Source organism: Schistocerca gregaria, chromosome 7 (assembly GCF_023897955.1).
Source record: "Schistocerca gregaria isolate iqSchGreg1 chromosome 7, iqSchGreg1.2, whole genome shotgun sequence".
NCBI classification, from domain to species: domain Eukaryota; kingdom Metazoa; phylum Arthropoda; class Insecta; order Orthoptera; family Acrididae; genus Schistocerca; species Schistocerca gregaria.
This window is the reverse complement of record NC_064926.1, coordinates 556,018,966-556,036,706: the sequence shown is the minus strand read 5'-3', so window position 1 is coordinate 556,036,706 and position 17,741 is coordinate 556,018,966. Positions and strand designations below refer to the sequence as shown.

The following is a 17,741-nucleotide window of genomic DNA, read 5'->3' as shown; positions in this document are numbered from 1 at the left end:
GTCTTACGAAATGAGGTAGCAGAATACGATAATGCTTTTAATTGTAAGAATACTTCTGGATGTGCCCGTACCTCTTTCATATGATCCTCAGGAGCTATACGTACGTCGTACAGTGAGGGCAATACAACTGTGTAGCAGTTTTCTTCGAATACACTCTCTACATATATTCAGCAGGATTTCCAGGAAAATTTTCACTTTTTATAAGATTTTCCCATTTAAGTAAGTAAGTGACTGTATACTGTACCACCAGCTGCCAATACGTACGTGTACAGACCTCTATTCATTGTGTGCCTTAGGGACAAAGCAATACAGGGGGTAGTTTCGTAGACTCCGCATTACAGACATATCTTCTGCATCAACCAATTATTTTAGTTTGCCGCACAGTAAATAATCCTAAGAGTTGAGGTCCATGGAACAGTCCTCCCATTTCTGTCCCTCAGCCGTGTAAAATATCGTCTAATCCATCTTGAAAAATCTGACTTCAGTGTGCTGAGGCCAAGTGTTCCATAAAACTTTTGACTGCACTGGGAAATCGTGTACCTAATCAGAAATAGTGTTCTGGGTAATCTGTTTGTACATAGATCCTCTAACATGTAATCGGGAAGAGTATGTGCCTATTAGAGTCACCTAAAATTCCAACTTGCACATTGACCTTTAACAGCTACAAAAGTTGTATATCACTGAGTTTACCTCATACATATATGTTATTCTCAGCAAAGAAATACGATTAATCAATGAAAAGAGGATAAGGTTGCTGCATGTGTCTAGGTGATGAATCATGTTGTGGAAACTTGTTTGAGGTTATTTCGTTAGCCCACAGTTACTATTCATCAAAATGCCAATGCGTTAGTAGTATCTGTAATGTGTTCAAAAATGTCCAGATGTGTGTGAAATCTTATGGGACTTAACTGCTAAGGTCGTCAGTCCGTAAGCTTACACACTACTTAACGTAAATTATCCCGAGGGCGGACTCGAACCTCCGCCGGGACCAGCCACACAGTCCATGACTGCAGCGCGTCAGACCGCTCGGTTAATCCCGCGCGGCATCTGTAATGAAAAAGTGCCCTAAAGTGAAAGGAGAAACAGGCACACGCACACAGATATAAAATGAAAGAACACACACACGCGTATATATTTAAATGAAATGTTCCTTAAGTACTTGGAGCAACATGGAAATATTAAAAACTGTAACACACAGTATTAATGTTCTACAATAAAATGATACACATCAGCAAAAGTTTCTAGTTAAATTTAAAAAAAATATTTTCAAAGGTAACTGACAGTTTGCAGATTGTGTATTTAGGTTATAAAGGTACAAGTATAAATCCATAACTCATTGACTAACTAGTTTCAACACATTGTATGACAGAACCTATAGATCTATTAAATATAGTCTCTAGAGTTTCCGGAAACTGATAAACTATCGTAAGCATAATGAAACATACGCAAAGAAGGTACGTACAAATAAATCTCACATTACATTGTACTCAAAGTCTAAGAATATTTGAATGTAGGGACGAAAACCGTGCACCGTGTGAACACCAGCACAGACTAATATTACGTGCTCGTATGGACAAAAGTACAAATGTTGGTGAAAGAAAACCTTAGGAAGACGGAGGTGTGGCCGTGGAGGGAAGGAGGGCGGGCGGTGTCACTAAGGCTTCGACAATATTACATGTTTTCTTGTTTATTTATAACCACAAATTCGAGTAATGTTAATTTTCTGCCTCTTTTTTTTTTTTTATTATCTGTTGAGAGCATCACACCTAATGTTATATGGGTGCCGTCATGCAGGGAATGCTAAGCAACTGTGAAATAATATCTTGTCAATCTCCTGCCCTTTAATGTATACTCATTATGGACCTACCTGGCTGACATACGTATAATCTGCAACAGAAGCTGCAGGAACCCTATAAACTCAGTCTTGTTCTCACGTGGATCCTTGTCTTTATTGTTGAACAGAGAATGGGCAACAGTATTCCTAGGTATGGAGGGCTAGTGTATATTTCCTAGTTACCTGGCAATTGTCTTTTCGCACTCTTTCCTGTATCTGTAGATGTAAACCGTTCTTTACATCATTCCATATTATATTTTATTTTGTACGCATGTCAAACAAAAGCATTACAATTTATGTTTCTCGTGTAAGTGCAAAATGATCAAATCGTAACATTTTGTGAAAAAGCAGCCATTGTACAGCCAGAAGCTCTCGCACGTGGAATAAGAAAATTAGTTATGTGCCGATGGGCCCAGAGAAGATCTCAGTAGACTTCATTCTTGATTCGTAAACCAAGTCTTACCAATAATTTAATTGTGCTCTGTGTAAAAGTCTACGACTTTCTCTATCATTCCTTTCACCTAGTTTATGTTCTTCCACTACTTTTGTTCCTCTTCTTTTCCCTACCTTCACAATCCAAACTATCATCACAATTTAATTTTCTTTTCCAATACATCTACATCTACATGACTACTCTGCAACTCACATTTAAGTGCTTGGCAAAGGGTTCATCGAACCACAATCATACTATCTCTCTACTATTCCACTCCCTAACACCTCGCGGGAAAAACGAGCACCTAATCCTTTCTGTTCCAGCTCTGATTTCTCTTATTTTATTTTGATGATCATTCCTACACCCAGGTACTTAGTTGAATTGACAGCCTTGAGAATTGTACTATTTTCGAGTAATCGAATTCCAATGGATTTCTCTTGGAACTCATGTGGATCACCTCACACTTTTCGTTATTTAGCGTCAACTGCCACCTGCCACACCATACAGCAATCTTTTCTAAATCGCTTTGCAACTCATACTGTTCTTCGGATGACCTTACTAGACAGTAAATTACAGCATCATCGGCTAACAACCTAAGAGAACTGCTCAGATTGTCACCCAGGTCATTTATATAGATCAGGAACAGCAGAGGTCCCAGGACGCTTCCCTGGGGAATATCTGAGTAATTTATTTTATCTCATTACACATTCTATTATTCTCTTCAGAACCTGCGGATGTAATTGGTATCTGAACGTGTATTATTCAGGCTGTTTGCCTGGCGTCTAGCTTGGCTATGACAATATGTTCACTACGTTGTTCATAGCAGCTCATTCATATTCCAAGTTTGTTATTTACAGCTGTTCCTTTCTTACCCTTATTTCATGTTCTGTTTATAACCCGTAATCACAAAACCAGAAATCCTGTCTCTGCTGCCAGCCGCGCGTCACTGATTTCCACTACGAGCTCTAACATGCCTACCAGCCGCCTGCGTATGAGAGGTCACCAACGCACGCTCCAACACTGGTACGCCGGTTAGAATCCCCACAGTGGATACAATTTTCACTGCCAGTATTTGGCTAACAAGGGAGCAGATTCGGTGGCGTGAAGTTCAGCCTTTGCGCCAGTATCCTGGATTACATTCCAAATTTCTCCTCATTGTCGCACGTGACTCTGTTAATGGTGATACGTCCATTGGATGGGCGGTTTAAGATCGGCTACTACCTTGGTCATATTCGAGAGGCTATACTAGCACCAGGTTTCACCCTCTCCTTTTGTTTCATCCATAACTATACAAATCCTATAATACACCCTCATCACAGTCATCGACGCGACACAGTTAAAACTCGACACTTCGTAACTGGTCGTAGGTAGGCAACAAGAAACCACGTACGCTAGGAACCTGCCTAGAGCAGCAGTGCAGGATTTATGCATCCTGTCCCCTACGTTGATTCCCAGAGGGACTACTCTGAATTTAAAGCTACTGACAAGGTAAACATTCCACAATGTGAACCGTACAGCTCTTATTTAAATTCTCCTGACGACATCATCTTTCTCGTCACAGCCGAAGATTCAGATACCCAAGAAGAGGTCTCGTCTTCATGCTATACGGTAGAGCTACGTATCACAGAGAAAAAAATAACGCCTGCACTTTTCCCTTGCTTTCAGCTGTAAGTCAGTACCAACACAGAAAAATCATGCCGGTTAAATGTCCAAGATACAATCAGTCAATCGTCCAGACTCTTTCTCCCCAAACTATTGACAAGGTCCCTCTTCAAGAACGGCAAGATGGTCTCGTCTCTTGACAGATACCACGTCGTAGTGGTTGTACCTACATTTATGGCTATTTGTACAGGTGAGGCGTGCAAGCTATCTCACTCTGCAAAATCCATGGGTAACGTGGGGGGAAGCACAATGTTCCACTGTGATCCACCTCTGTAGTGAGAAAATATTAGGCTCTGTAACAACATACATAGAAAAACATGCGAATATATAACTTTCTACAGGTTTGTGATGTTACAGTATTTCACTATTGTTTCGGTATCCTGTTACAGTCTTTTAATCTCTGAAGATTCACAGCGTAGAATTCCGATCCTCAAGGGGATCGCACGTATGCTGCCTTCTGAAAACACACATCTTTACCTAGTCGGTGGGAACTATTCCTGTGTGGACAGCAGGTCAAGAAAGGTTCTTACAACATTGTTGTTCTAACAGCCACTACAAATTTATGTTTGATCAAACCACTGATGCTAGGATACTCCACTTTGCAACTCTCTCGGTCTTGAGAGTACACAAAATCGCATGGTTACTGGTTGAGAGGCAGCCTTATTAATTATTACATGGTGCTACATTTAGGATATGTCTTCAAAATTCCTGAAATATGTGCGGATAGTGAAATCTACCTCTTCATTTATCTATAGGTTTCATGACGGTGTGTGTCTAATCGTTCCTGCACATTTGGGTTCTGCCATTGTCCTGATTGTGTAGTACTGAAAGACTGTTCCGTTTACAGTTGATAACGTATTTAGCTTTTGCAATATGCTGTGAAATAGCTGGCATTTCGCAGTATGCAAATCTAAAGGCATTTTTTACTTGTTGGAAATGAACAATTCTTTACTCTTCTGCTGTATTTTCCGATATAGTAGGAATTACACGTGGGACACATTTTTCTGTGTAATCCATTATTGTTCATCTTCTGTTTTATGTTATGGATGATTATGCCACCCAGTGTTCTGCTAAGAATGCGATTAATGTAGGTTAATTGTTATAAAGAAGAAGACAGCCACCAGCCACTATTAATACTGCTATTTATTTAGGTAAATAGCGCCGTTAGCGGTTTCGGACTGGCAAGTTCATCATCATGATTTTCAAGATACACTTCACATTATAGTCCGTTTTCCATTTCTATTCTTCCACTGTGGCGATGTATTTTTGGTGTGTTGCTGCCCTACGGTAGAATACAGTGTTAGAAGCGCCCTATGTGAAAGTATCTAACCTCCAAACGATGAAATAGAGAGTAAATAAGTATGTGAGGTTAAGCGATTATAGTACTTACGTCGAAAAATACGCGCGATTTTGTTGCGAAGTTGCAGGACTGTATTTTTCGTATATCCAGCACTTATGTAATTTATACATCACCATATCGTGCAAAGCACTACAGACACACACAAACACACACACACACACACACACACACACACACACACACACACACACACACACCAAAAAAAATTACCACATGTGAAGTTATCGCAAAGATTGCAGATTTACAAATACAACAGTGTCAGAGACGTTCTCTGTCGGAGAGAACGCCTCTGACACTTTTGTATTTGTATATCACAATATACAGATTGCTTTGATTTCACAGCATGATTTTTTTAAATAATAACATAACATAATGAAAATTAAAACACAAAGATAAACCTTACATTATGAGCATGTAATATTTCAGATGAAGTTGACAGATGTAGTAACCAGCTTGTGTGAATGCTACTTATGTGGTATTATGTAAATACTGTGCTATATACATTTTCATTATGTTATGTTATTCTTTAAAACCAGTCATACTGTAAAATCAAATCAATCTGTATATTGTGAGGCCTCTGAGAGAGAGAATTTTCGACGTAAGTATCATAATCTCTTAACCTCACATAGTTATTTACTCTGTATTTCATCGTTTGCAGGTTAGTTATTTTAACATAGGGCGCTTCTAACACTTTGTTCTACCGTAGAGCTACAACACACCAAAAATACTTCGCCACAGTGACGAATAAAAATCGAAAACGGACGATAATGTAAAGTGTATCTTGAAAATTATGAGAACAGCCTCTGATGACTTGCCAGTTCGAAAACGGTAACGGAGCTATTTACCTAAATAAATAGCTGTATTAATAGTGGCTGGTTGCTGTCTTCTTCTTTGTAACAATTAACCTACATTAATTCTACACAGCCACGGTCTCACTATGTCAGTTTTAGACAAAATAGCAAGAATGCGATAATTACATCATGCTTTTGTTACGTTAGCTATCTTTTGTTAAATGGGGCATCCGAGGGGCTTTCAATAAATACTTCAGCATTTATTTTTGTTTGGCAATTTCTGTTGAAAAAATGCTGACTTTGTTGTGGGAAATCGTGGAATATTTTCTCTTCGGCCCCATAGTTTCATAAAATTCCTATAGGCGGCGGCGCTGTAGCTAGCCTTCAAAATGGCATCTGTAACCGAGGTGTGTTCCAAGCAGAGATCTATTATTGAGTTTCTTTCGGCGAGAAACCAGAGCATCGCTGATATTCATTGGCGCTTGCAGCACATCTACAGAGACTTGGCAGTGAACAAAAGGACGGTGAGTCGTCGCGCGCGGTGTGTGTCATGATGACGACAGACCCGCCCAATCTCCCGCTTGCCAGCCCGTCGCACACAGCTGTGGCTCCTGCAACGTTGGAACGTGCGGACATTTTCTCTCCACTTCCATCTGTTCAGTCCAATGAAGGATGAACTCCGCGGGAAGCAGTACGTGCACGATGTGGAGATAACTGTAGAAGCAGGCTCCGATGTTACCCCGTAGATTGGTACCATGCGGACATTCAGGTTCTCCCAGTTATATGGAGAAATGGTGACGCATTGAAAGGCGATTTTGTTGAAGAATAGGGTTTTATAGCCAAAGGACTGGGGAACAATACGGTGTATTGGATATCTGAATAAAACCAAACTGCTTTCAGAAAGAAAAGGAGATGTTAATTAAGTATTGAATGCCCCTTGTACATTTTTTTTTTTAAATTCTAAACGATGGACCCATTTTCAAAAATTTGCATGTACTGAAGTTGTATTTTTTTTTTTTTTTTTTGGTCATCAGTGTACTGACTGGTTTGATGCGGCCCGCCACGAATTCCTTTCCTGTGCTAACCTCTTCATCTCAGAGTAGCACTTGCAACCTACGTCCTCAATTATTTGCTTGACGTATTCCAACCTCTGTCTTCCTCTACAGTTTTTGCCCTCTACAGCTCCCTCTAGTACCATGGAAGTCATTCCCTCATGTCTTAGCAGATGTCCTATCATCCTGTCCCTTCTCCTTATCAGTGTTTTCCACATATTCCTTTCCTCTCCGATTCTGCGTAGAAACTCCTCATTCCTTATCTTATCAGTCCACCTAATTTTCAACATTTTTCTATAGCACCACATCTCAAATGCTTCGATTCTCTTCTGTTCCGGTTTTCCCACAGTCCATGTTTCACTACCATACAATGCTGTACTCCAGACGTACATACTCAGAAATTTCTTCCTCAGATTAAGGCCGGTATTTGATATTAGTAGACTTCTCTTGGCCAGAAATGCCTTTTTTGCCATAGCGAGTCTGCTTTTGATGTCCTCCTTGCTCCGTCCGTCATCGGTTATTTTACTGCCTAGGTAGCAGAATTCTTTAACTTCATTGACTTCGTGACCATCAATCCTGATGTTAAGTTTCTCGCTGTTGTCATTTCTACTACTTCTCATTACCTTCGTCTTTCTCCGATTTACTCTCAAACCATACTTTGTACTCATTAGACTGTTCATTCCGTTCAGCAGATCATTTAATTCTTCTTCACTTTCACTCAGGATAGCAATGTCATCAGCGAATCGTATCATTGATATCCTTTCACCTTGTATTTTAATTCCACTACTGTAGCTTTCTTTTATTTCCATCATTGCTTCCTCGATGTACAGATTGAAGAGTGGAGGCGAACGCTTTTTCCAGGTCGACAAACCCTATGAACGTGTCTTGATTTTTCTTTAGCCTTGCTTCCTTTATTAGCCATAACGTCAGAATTGCCTCTCTCGTGCCTTTACTTTTCCTAAAGCCAAACTGATCGTCACCTAGCGCGTTCTCAATTTTATTTTCCATTCTTCTGTATATTATTCTTGTAAGCAGCTTCATTGCATGAGCTGATTGTGCTATATTTTTCGCACTTGTCAGCTCTTGCCGTCTTCGGAATTGTGTGGATGATGCTTTTCCAAAAGTCAGATGGTATGCCGCCAGACTCATATATTCTGTGAATAGTCGTTTTGTTGCCACTTCCGCCAATGATTTTAGAAATTCTGATGGAATGTTATCTATCCCTTCTGCCTTATTTGACCGTAAGTACTCCAAAGCTCTTTTAAATTCCGATTCTAATACTGGATCCCCTATCTCTTCTAAATCGACTCCTGTTTCTTCTTCTATAACATCAGACAAATCTTCACCCTTATAGAGGCTTTCAATGTATTCTTTCCACCTATCTGCTCTCTCCTCTGCATTTAACAGTGGAATCCCCGTTGCACTCTTAATGTTACCACCGTTGCTTGTACACTAATGGCCGTTAAAATTGCTACACCAAGAAGAAATGCAGATGATAAACGGGTATTCATTGGACAAATATATTATACTAGATCTGACGTGTGATTACATTTTCACGCAATTTTGGTGCATAGATCCTGAGAAATCAGTACCGAGAACAACCACTTCCGGCCGCAAAAACGGCCTTGATACGCCTGGGCATTGAGTCAAACAGAGCTTGGATGGCGTGTACAGGTACAGCTGCTCATGCGGCTTCAACACGTTACCACAGTTCATCAAGAGTAGTGACTGACGTACTGTGACGAGCCAGTTGCTCGGCCACCATTGACCAGGCGTTTTCAGTTGGTCAGAGATCTGGAGAAAGTGGTGGCCAGGGCAGCAGTCGAACATTTTCTGTATCCACAAAGGCCCGTACAGGACCTGCAACATGCGATCGTGCATTATCCTGCTGAAATGTAGCGTTTCGCAGGGATCGAATGAAGGGTTGGGCCACGGGCCGTAACACAGCTGAAATGTAACGTTCACTGTTAAAAGTGCCGTCAATGCGAACAAGAGGTGACCGAGATGTGTAACCAATGCACCCCACAGCATCGCTCCGGGTGATACGTCGATATGGCGACGATGAATACACGCTTCCAATGTGCGTTCACCGCGATGTCGCCTAACACGGATGCGACCATCATAAAGCTGTAGACAGAACCTGGAATCATCCGAGAAAATGGCGTTTTGCCATTCGTGGACCCAGGTTCGTCGTTGAATGCATCTTCGAAGCCGTTCCTGTGTGTGGTGCAGCGTCACGGGTAACCGCAGCAGGGGTCTCCGAGTTGATAGTCCATGCTGCTGCAAACGTCGTCATCTGTTCGTACAGATGGTTGTTGTCTTACAAACGTTCCCACCTGTTGACTCAGGGATCGAGACGTTGCTGCACGATCCGTTACAGCCATGCGGATAAGAGGCCTGTCATCTCGACTGCTAGTGATACGAGGCCGTTGGGATCCAACACGGCGTTCCGTATTACCCTCCTGAACCCACCGATTCCATATTCTCCTAACAGCCATCAGATGTCGACCAACGCAGCAGTGTCGCGATACGATAAACCGAAATCGCGATAGGCTGCAATCCGACCTTTATGAAAGCCGGACAGGTGATGGTACCCATTTCTCCTCCTTACACGAGGCATCACAACAACGTTTCACCAGGCAAAGCCGGTCAACTGCTGTTTGTGTATGAGAAATCGGTTGGAAACTTTCCTCATGTCAGCACGTTGTAGGCGTCGCCACCGGCGCCAGTCTTGTGTGAATGCTTTGAAGAGCTAATCATTTGCATTTCACACACGGTTAAATTTCGCCTCTGTAGCACGTCATCTCCGTGGTGTAGCAATTTCATTGGCCAGTAGTGCGCTTATTGAATTACCCTTGTAAATCTGGCTTGTTAGCACATAGCATTTAAGTTAACGGCGTAATGCTGCGAAACGGTATCACATGGAACGACAGTATTCGGTTACTTGTAGAGAATGCAACTAGTCGACTACGGTACAACAGGGAAGTTTTGAAATCGTGACCAGACCGATTGTACCTCCCCACCCTTGCTATGGCCCTAGTGCCCTAGTGCTTAGAAAAAAAAAATGGGTGTGCGCACTATGGGACTTAACTTCTAAGGTCATCAGTCCCATAGAACTTAGAACTACTTAAACCTAACTAACCTAAGGACATCACACACATCCATGCCCGAGGCAGGATTCGAACCTGCGACCGTGGCGGTCGCGCGGTTCCAGACTGTAGTTCCTAGAACCGGTTTACCGCTGCGGCTTGCTAGTGCTCAGAATTAAATGAAGAAATCCAAGCTCTTTAAAGACGTGATGCTAGAATTGTTAATTTGTTGCAGGTCTGGCTGATCAGTAGGAAAGTCTTAAGGAAATTCTTTGGGAGCTATGATACGAATCCTTGGAAGGAAGAAACAAATCTTTTTGTGAAACGTAAATTGCTTAAGTTAAGAGAACCAACATTTGCTGGAGACTGCAGATTAATTCTACCTTCCCAAACTCGCAACTCGAATGACTGTAGGGACAAAATAAGAGAGATTAGACCTTACAGAGGATAAACGATGTAGATATTTTCTCAACGCTATCTTCATTCTTAACGCTGTTCTCTTTGTACATCTGTGCGAAAAACTGACGACTGTTATATGTTGTAGACCTTTTTACAACCATTTTACTGAGCGAAGTGGAGCAGTGGTTAGCACACCGGACTCGCATTCGGAAGGACGACGGTTCAAACCCGAGACTGACCATCCTGATTCAGGTTTTCCATAATTTCCCTAAATCGCTTCAGGCAAATGCTGCGATGGTTCTTTTGAAAGGGCACGGCCGACTTCCTTTGCCCATCCAGCACTAATCCAATAGGACCGCTGACCAACAGTTTCTTACATTATGTGCAATTCTCCACTGAAACTGTGGAGCTGTAATATTTGTGTGTGAGCTATGTGCTTTGTTTCCCTTTTACTGCGTGTCTGTGAGAGATGGAATGAAACAGTGGGTTACCAACTGCTACATCATTACATGTAATTTACGAATATATGTTAAACTTAACGTTTTTGCTTATGTTCGGGACTGTAAGACAATGGAATTGTCCCCATGGTCGACTGTGCAACTTAACTTACGGTAAAAAGAAGCAAACTAGTGCCTGTGACTGTTCTAAGTCTACTGTGTACGTTGCAAGCCACCTTACGATGTGAGCCCGAGGGCTGTCATCATACAGAGAACCAGTATGTGTTCACATTCTTCCAGTAATGCTCTACTTTGTATTTAAACTTAATTTGCCATTTAAAAAATTATTTTGGGAGTGTTAGAGATACATATCGACCAGTAAACAAGATTTACTGCAGCACACAGAGATTTCCTCTCACTGTTAATAATATTTGTTTTAAATACAATGATTACGTTACAATATCAATTACAAATATTGCACGTTTACCTTCAGTGTCTTTAATTGTTAGCTTTTTCCTTTTGGCTTGTGTGCTGGTACATGAAGCAATTTGTCCGTGCTGTTATCGTTACCTCTTTACTATTCTATCCCATTCATTGAGAGAAATTTTGGCCTCTTGCCTTACGCTTAGGTGCCTGTGCTAAAATTCTATTTAATTATTCTCAGTGGTCCTACATTAAATTACTTCTCATGATCTCTGGAAGTAATAAGATAAGAAATGTAAGTTATAACGCTAGGAACACCTTCAACCAACGCATTCAACATATAGGTAGCAGCCGCTTGCTTGAAACAAGCCCCTAACCAATTTAACTAGCGGAACTGAATTAACTATTTCATTTAATTTCATTTTACTTTGTACCTACTTTTTTTCCTTAAAGGAGGTTGTATTTGATTTGTATCATCTAATTAATAACGAAGGGGTTACGAATTGTCACGAGTAACACGTAATTTGCATGAACTAACTTCCTTTATTGTATCAAACAACATTTCATTTTTCTCTGTAATTAAACTACGTGGACTTTAGCCGACATTATTTTGAATTGGAATATCGTAACCTTGGTATATGGAATTACTACCAGGGGGGGGGGGGGATTGAAGAGTTTAGAACGACACAACATTTTAACAGATACGCACATCGAAAGCACCTGTGCGTTCCTGGTTAAGACTAATTGCGTCAGCGTACTCCACGCGAAAGCTCTGCATCAAAGATGCCTGGGGGTGCATTATTTACATAAGCTCGTGAAGCGAGAAGGACAGCCTGAAATAATGAGCAAACACATGTTCAAAGAGAAGGATTTGATTACGATTTATAACATACAAAATGTTTCATCACTTGACCTAATAACGTGGAGAGGCAGGGGGCATTATACAATTTTGGCGTGAAGACTCAGAACCGCCATCACTCACGCAAAAGCCGCATGAATGTTAAGAATGTACGTAGCTGAACACGTTACAATTCCTCCATTGACATCGAAAGAGGTGGGACACCAAATTAATAACTATGCCACAGACACCGCTTGGATCTTTGATAAGCACATACCTATCTCTCACGAAGAAACGCAGAAAGTAGTACAGAAAATGCACACAAAACCAATATCAATAAGTTCCAAATTACTTTAAATATGCGACCGGACGCTGTTATTATCCAGTTACCTTGATCAGGGTACTGCCTACCATAGGCAGACACGTGGGTAGCACAAAGTGCGAACCACAAAAACAGTCAAACCAACACTAAAGCTCGAGTAAAATATCTATTCCGCAGAACGTCTAATAATTCCTGAGCACCGTTAAACACTCACCAGTCGTGATATTCTGATTGTTACTCTCTACTTTCGAAAGGTGTGGCACGCACACAAGACACAAACAACGTGGAAATAAAATGCCACGAATTTGTCCAAAAATTAACTAAAAGCGTTCCAGCTCACTCTCTGTTATCGGATCTGAACGCTCGATACCATCGACCGATTTCTAGCCCATGTACTTTCCGCAGTTACTGTGCCACACCAGCAATGACGCGAACCGGTGACTAAGACCCTATTACAAAGAAAATGTACCTATATTATTTAACCTGCTTTCGTAAGCACCACTATTCAATACTCCGAAGCCTGTCCTGTGATGTGCAAGGCTGATGGTAAACACTAGCACAAAGACGGTTGCAACTACCACTTTCTCATCATCTATTCCACCAAAATAATAATAATTACATTGACATTTGACACTTCACTAATCAAATCAACTGTAAGTAATAGATCACAAGTCCCGTGCACAGTGATGCAACTCATTTCACAACTTCTTATCACATACCAACAGGAGCTCAACTACAGCATGTCTCTTTAGCACGACGCCGCTACTAGAAGTTCCGGAACACGGCAGCTGCGTTCCGGGGACACTGGTTCGTCATTCTAACTGCTGGTCTGCCATTCGCTGAAGGCCAACCTGCGCCCTCTATTCTCGTACGACTCGATCTTTCTACAGTCCCCACAGACAAATTCTGTGCTGAACATTCTCTTACCAGACTGTGGCAAGCCTACTACCTATGACTGGATTAGTCCTTTCTTTATCTACATCCCATTACGTTCTCCTACCACGCACTCTTACATACTAGGAAAGCTATCGACAGGACGAGGAAGTGTGACACTTAGGAGTACTTAACGAAACAAAACACTAAGGCACACATTTCCATGTTCATTGGCCGAGGTTTATGATTACCAGAGAAAAAAAAAAACCTCTTCTCATACCGTAGATTATAGTAAACGTTACCTAATTTGCCTTCTGATATCATGTCAATCAATAATAATCAATAGTCATGAAGCGTACTCTAATTTTCCCTCTGATATCATTTGCGTACAGACAATAGTTGTGAAGCGTACTAGCGGTACCGCTTCAATATCATTGCCTTCCGATAACCCAAGTATGGACTAATTTTTAAGAGACTTCTGCCTTTCGACTGCAAGTGCTCCACCAACTGAACTATCCAACTACGACTCAGTACTTGGCCTCTCACCATCACTTCACCAAGTACCTCACCCCCTATCCTCTATATTTCACAGGCATTATTCTGTATAACTTCCAAACTATCACTGTTGGAAGAAAGAAAGAGGCAGAGAATTGGCTTAGCCAAAACCTATATGATTGTTTAGAGAATTCATTCTAGAAAACTAGGAGATTCAGGCCTGGGAACGAGAGGCAAAGGTGGGGGATCTTTCTAGTTTATCCACTGGCCCGGATACAGTGACGAACCAAAACATTACGTCCACTGTGCATCGTGGGGTAGAGAGCCGCCTGCTGACGCTGCGGTTCCAGGCACGCGATGCGTCAAAGAAAGTAAGAAGGCTATTCTCTTTTTTCTTTCTTCAAGGTCCAGTCGGTCGCAAAATTCAAACCAAATTGTAAATCTGATAAAGCTTTGCGCAGACGTGTAAGGAACACAAGCAAAGTAATGAGGGAAGGAGTCAATGAATTATAAAGTAATATTTTATCAATGTGAATAAAATCTCTAAGAGATTTTGGACCTACATAAAATCACCGGTTCGAAATCCTTTGGAACATTCATTTACAAGGAAACATTTCCAACTGTAAATAAACGATCGCCGGCCGCGGTGGTCTCGCGGTTCTAGGCGCGCAGTCCGGAATCGTGCGACTGCTACGGTCGCAGATTCGAATCCTGCCTCGGGCATGGATGTGTGTGATGTCCTTAGGTTAGTTAGGTTTAAGTAGTTCTAAGTTCTATGGGACTAATGACCACAGCAGTTGAGTCCTATAGTGCTCAGAGCCATTTGAACCATCAAATAAACTATCTTGATAAAACTTGGTTGGTGTGTAGAGGGCTCAAAAAGTGCAAAACGTATATTTTTTTGTATCTATCATATTTCAGTTTTTAGTGTAAAAAATATGCCGAAAGTTAATCTCACATTTTTGTTCAGAGGAAATATCTCATAATCGATGTTATATCAATTTTTTCCTGATATGTAATTAGTTTTATAATTTGTATAGCGTAGCTATAAGTCGTCCTTTTTTTTGCAGTTTTTATTTGGCAAATCCAAATTTCGGCTAGTGTCTAGCCATTATCAATGCACTATTTTCTAGTCTTGATGCATGTCAGTTCCCTGTTGTTCAGGTAGTATTCAAAGAACTGTGACGGACACTCGAACATCAGGGAACTACTAGAAAATAGTGCATTGACAGTGGCTAGGTACTAGCCGAAATCTGCATTTGCCAAATAAAACGTAACAAATGGACCACTGATTGCTGCGCTCTATAACTTATAAATCATATCACAGTAACTAAGTGTATCCGCTTTCCTAATGGAAGATAACCTGATGTAATTAAAGAAGCTTTCAACTCATATACATCCCTGTCTAATAAAGATGCTTTCTGAAATACCGTTCTTGGAAAATAAGCAGTAAACGACGTGCTGTCGGAGTGTTTCCAACATATCTAATTAAAATATCTAAACATTCATTACTATTCTAATTATTTATTTTGCTAATATTTATTTTGTGTTTTACATTATTATTTTACGTTTTACAGTCATGTGTTTTTTTCTGCTTTACCTTTAATTGAAAATAATAAGTAACTCGTTATTGTGATAGAAAATATTACTACCGTAATGGATTATCTGCAAGGAAATGTTTGAAACAAAGTTTTTTTGCACCGCACACATGAAATGAACGAAATTTCTTCTCGTAATATACATGGCGGAGTAGACACTATAAAACATAATTCAGCAGGATTTAAAATCGTCGCAAGTGAGTGTCTAAACGCCCTGACTTGCATCACGTGTATTTCAGTACATTCGTAAGACATGGAGAAGAGGAATGATTAAGTACTAGTGGTTGTAGCTCAATGGTATTGCTTCACAAGTGGAGACTCACATCATAGTCATTCAACAGAACTAGATCTGAAAATCTTCTCACAGTGTTCTTTCCAGCATCGGAAGCAGGCACTTTATTGTGATTAGCAGAGTAATCAGATAGATGTAGATGGAGAAAGTTGTGTACATTCCACGGCTGTACCCGTGACACCGAAACCTTTGAAATCACCAGATGTTTCTCGTCCTCGGGTACGACGCTCAAAACTGTATTTTTCACACTGAGCACACGGCTTTTCGCAGTATTAAAAGAAACTAATGGTGAGTTTGGACCGGGAAATCGTGAATCTCGTTTTGAAGCCTCAAATGTCACTGTGACAGCATGGTTATCTGGTAAACAAACGTCTGACAAGGTCAGAGGATATTTGAAAGATGTTTCATTTCCCAGAGAGAGAGAAATACCTGTGACATTGATAGGTTCTTGCGATGGCCAGTGCGGAAGAAGCCTATTGACCATTGTACCTGACGGCAAGAAACTTGTTCATTTGGTGACCCCAAAGAGCTAGGCAGCACAGCGGTGACACGTATACAGCTTTCGATGTTGGAAGAACTTTGTGGAAAGACTTTCAGATCTAGTTCTGTTCAATGATTATGATGTCAATACGTCAATACAATACAGTCAAAAGAAACAATATAATCAAGCTGCAGTCACTAGTACATAATCAGATCCTTTCGCCAAGGGTTGCCAAAACAGTAAAATATGCCTGATACAAGTCAGGATATCTAGGGGATTATTCGTGACAGTTTAAGATCGTGCCGAATTTTATTCTATGTTCTCTTCTCTGTCGCGTATATTACATGAAGGATTTTCGTTCATTATATGTGCATGTTGTAAAATAAAGGTTATGATTTCAGCGTTTCCTTACAGATTTTCGTCATTTTAATTATTATCTATCACAGTATTGAGTAATTCAATGTTTTCAATTCATAAAATACTTGAACGTGAAACGGTAAACTAAAAGAGAAGAATGTAAAACTTAAAATAACAATTCAAAAGGCAAAAAAAGTGTGTAAAGTAAATAAGTTACGAATTTTTAGATGTTTTAATTGCGTGTGTTGAAAATACTCCGACAGGACATCGTGTACTGCTTATTTTCCAAAAATGGTGCTTCAGAAAAAAAGTTCTCATTCTTTTAACTTAATTAATGGTGGTGGGGTATTGTGTAAAATTTCAAATTATGACAGAAATTGATTGTAGTGTTCTCAAGAACATTAATTTCGTATCAATTATTATATGAAAAATGTTTTTCATGTATCATTGTTTCGAAGACATTCCTTCTAAACTTACAACGTCAAGATACCTTTCTGGATGTGTTTGACCTCTTAACAGTGCAATTTTGTGCAAACAAAAAATATACATTACCCTATTTTGCTCCCTCTACAAATCCGCCAGGTTTCATAAAGGTCGGCAAATGACAATTGTTCCTTTGTCAGTCACCAAACTAGCACCGAAACGGAAGATAACAGAGAGATGCCGAAATACTGAGTTTGCTCTTCCGAAATTGTTTCACCGCGGAAGATTGTTACGCGATACCCCCTTTCAATCATCGTAAGAGCGTCGACACAGCAAATATAGAGATAACCGATCGCGGAATACGAAAGCAACTGCTTTCGCTTAGTAGCGGAAAAGGATCAGCTCCAGACGAGATACCTTCAAAATTCTACAAAGATTATGCGAAATAGCTTTTGTAGCAGCATTAGACTGCTGGAGTCACGGAGGGTATCTAGCGCCTGGAAAAAAAGTGCAGGTAATTCACTTTATCAAAAGGGCCGCAAGATAGACGTACACAATTATAGGCACATATCGTTGAAGTCG

The 17,741-nt window shown here is 40.6% G+C and overlaps 1 protein-coding gene across 1 annotated transcript in view; it reads left to right on the top strand.

Moving 5' to 3' along the window:
- Positions 1–17,741, top strand: part of LOC126281857 (probable cytochrome P450 6a14) — a 95,670-nt gene that overhangs the window by 8,558 nt on the left and 69,371 nt on the right. The gene's annotated exons all lie outside the window — the stretch shown is intronic.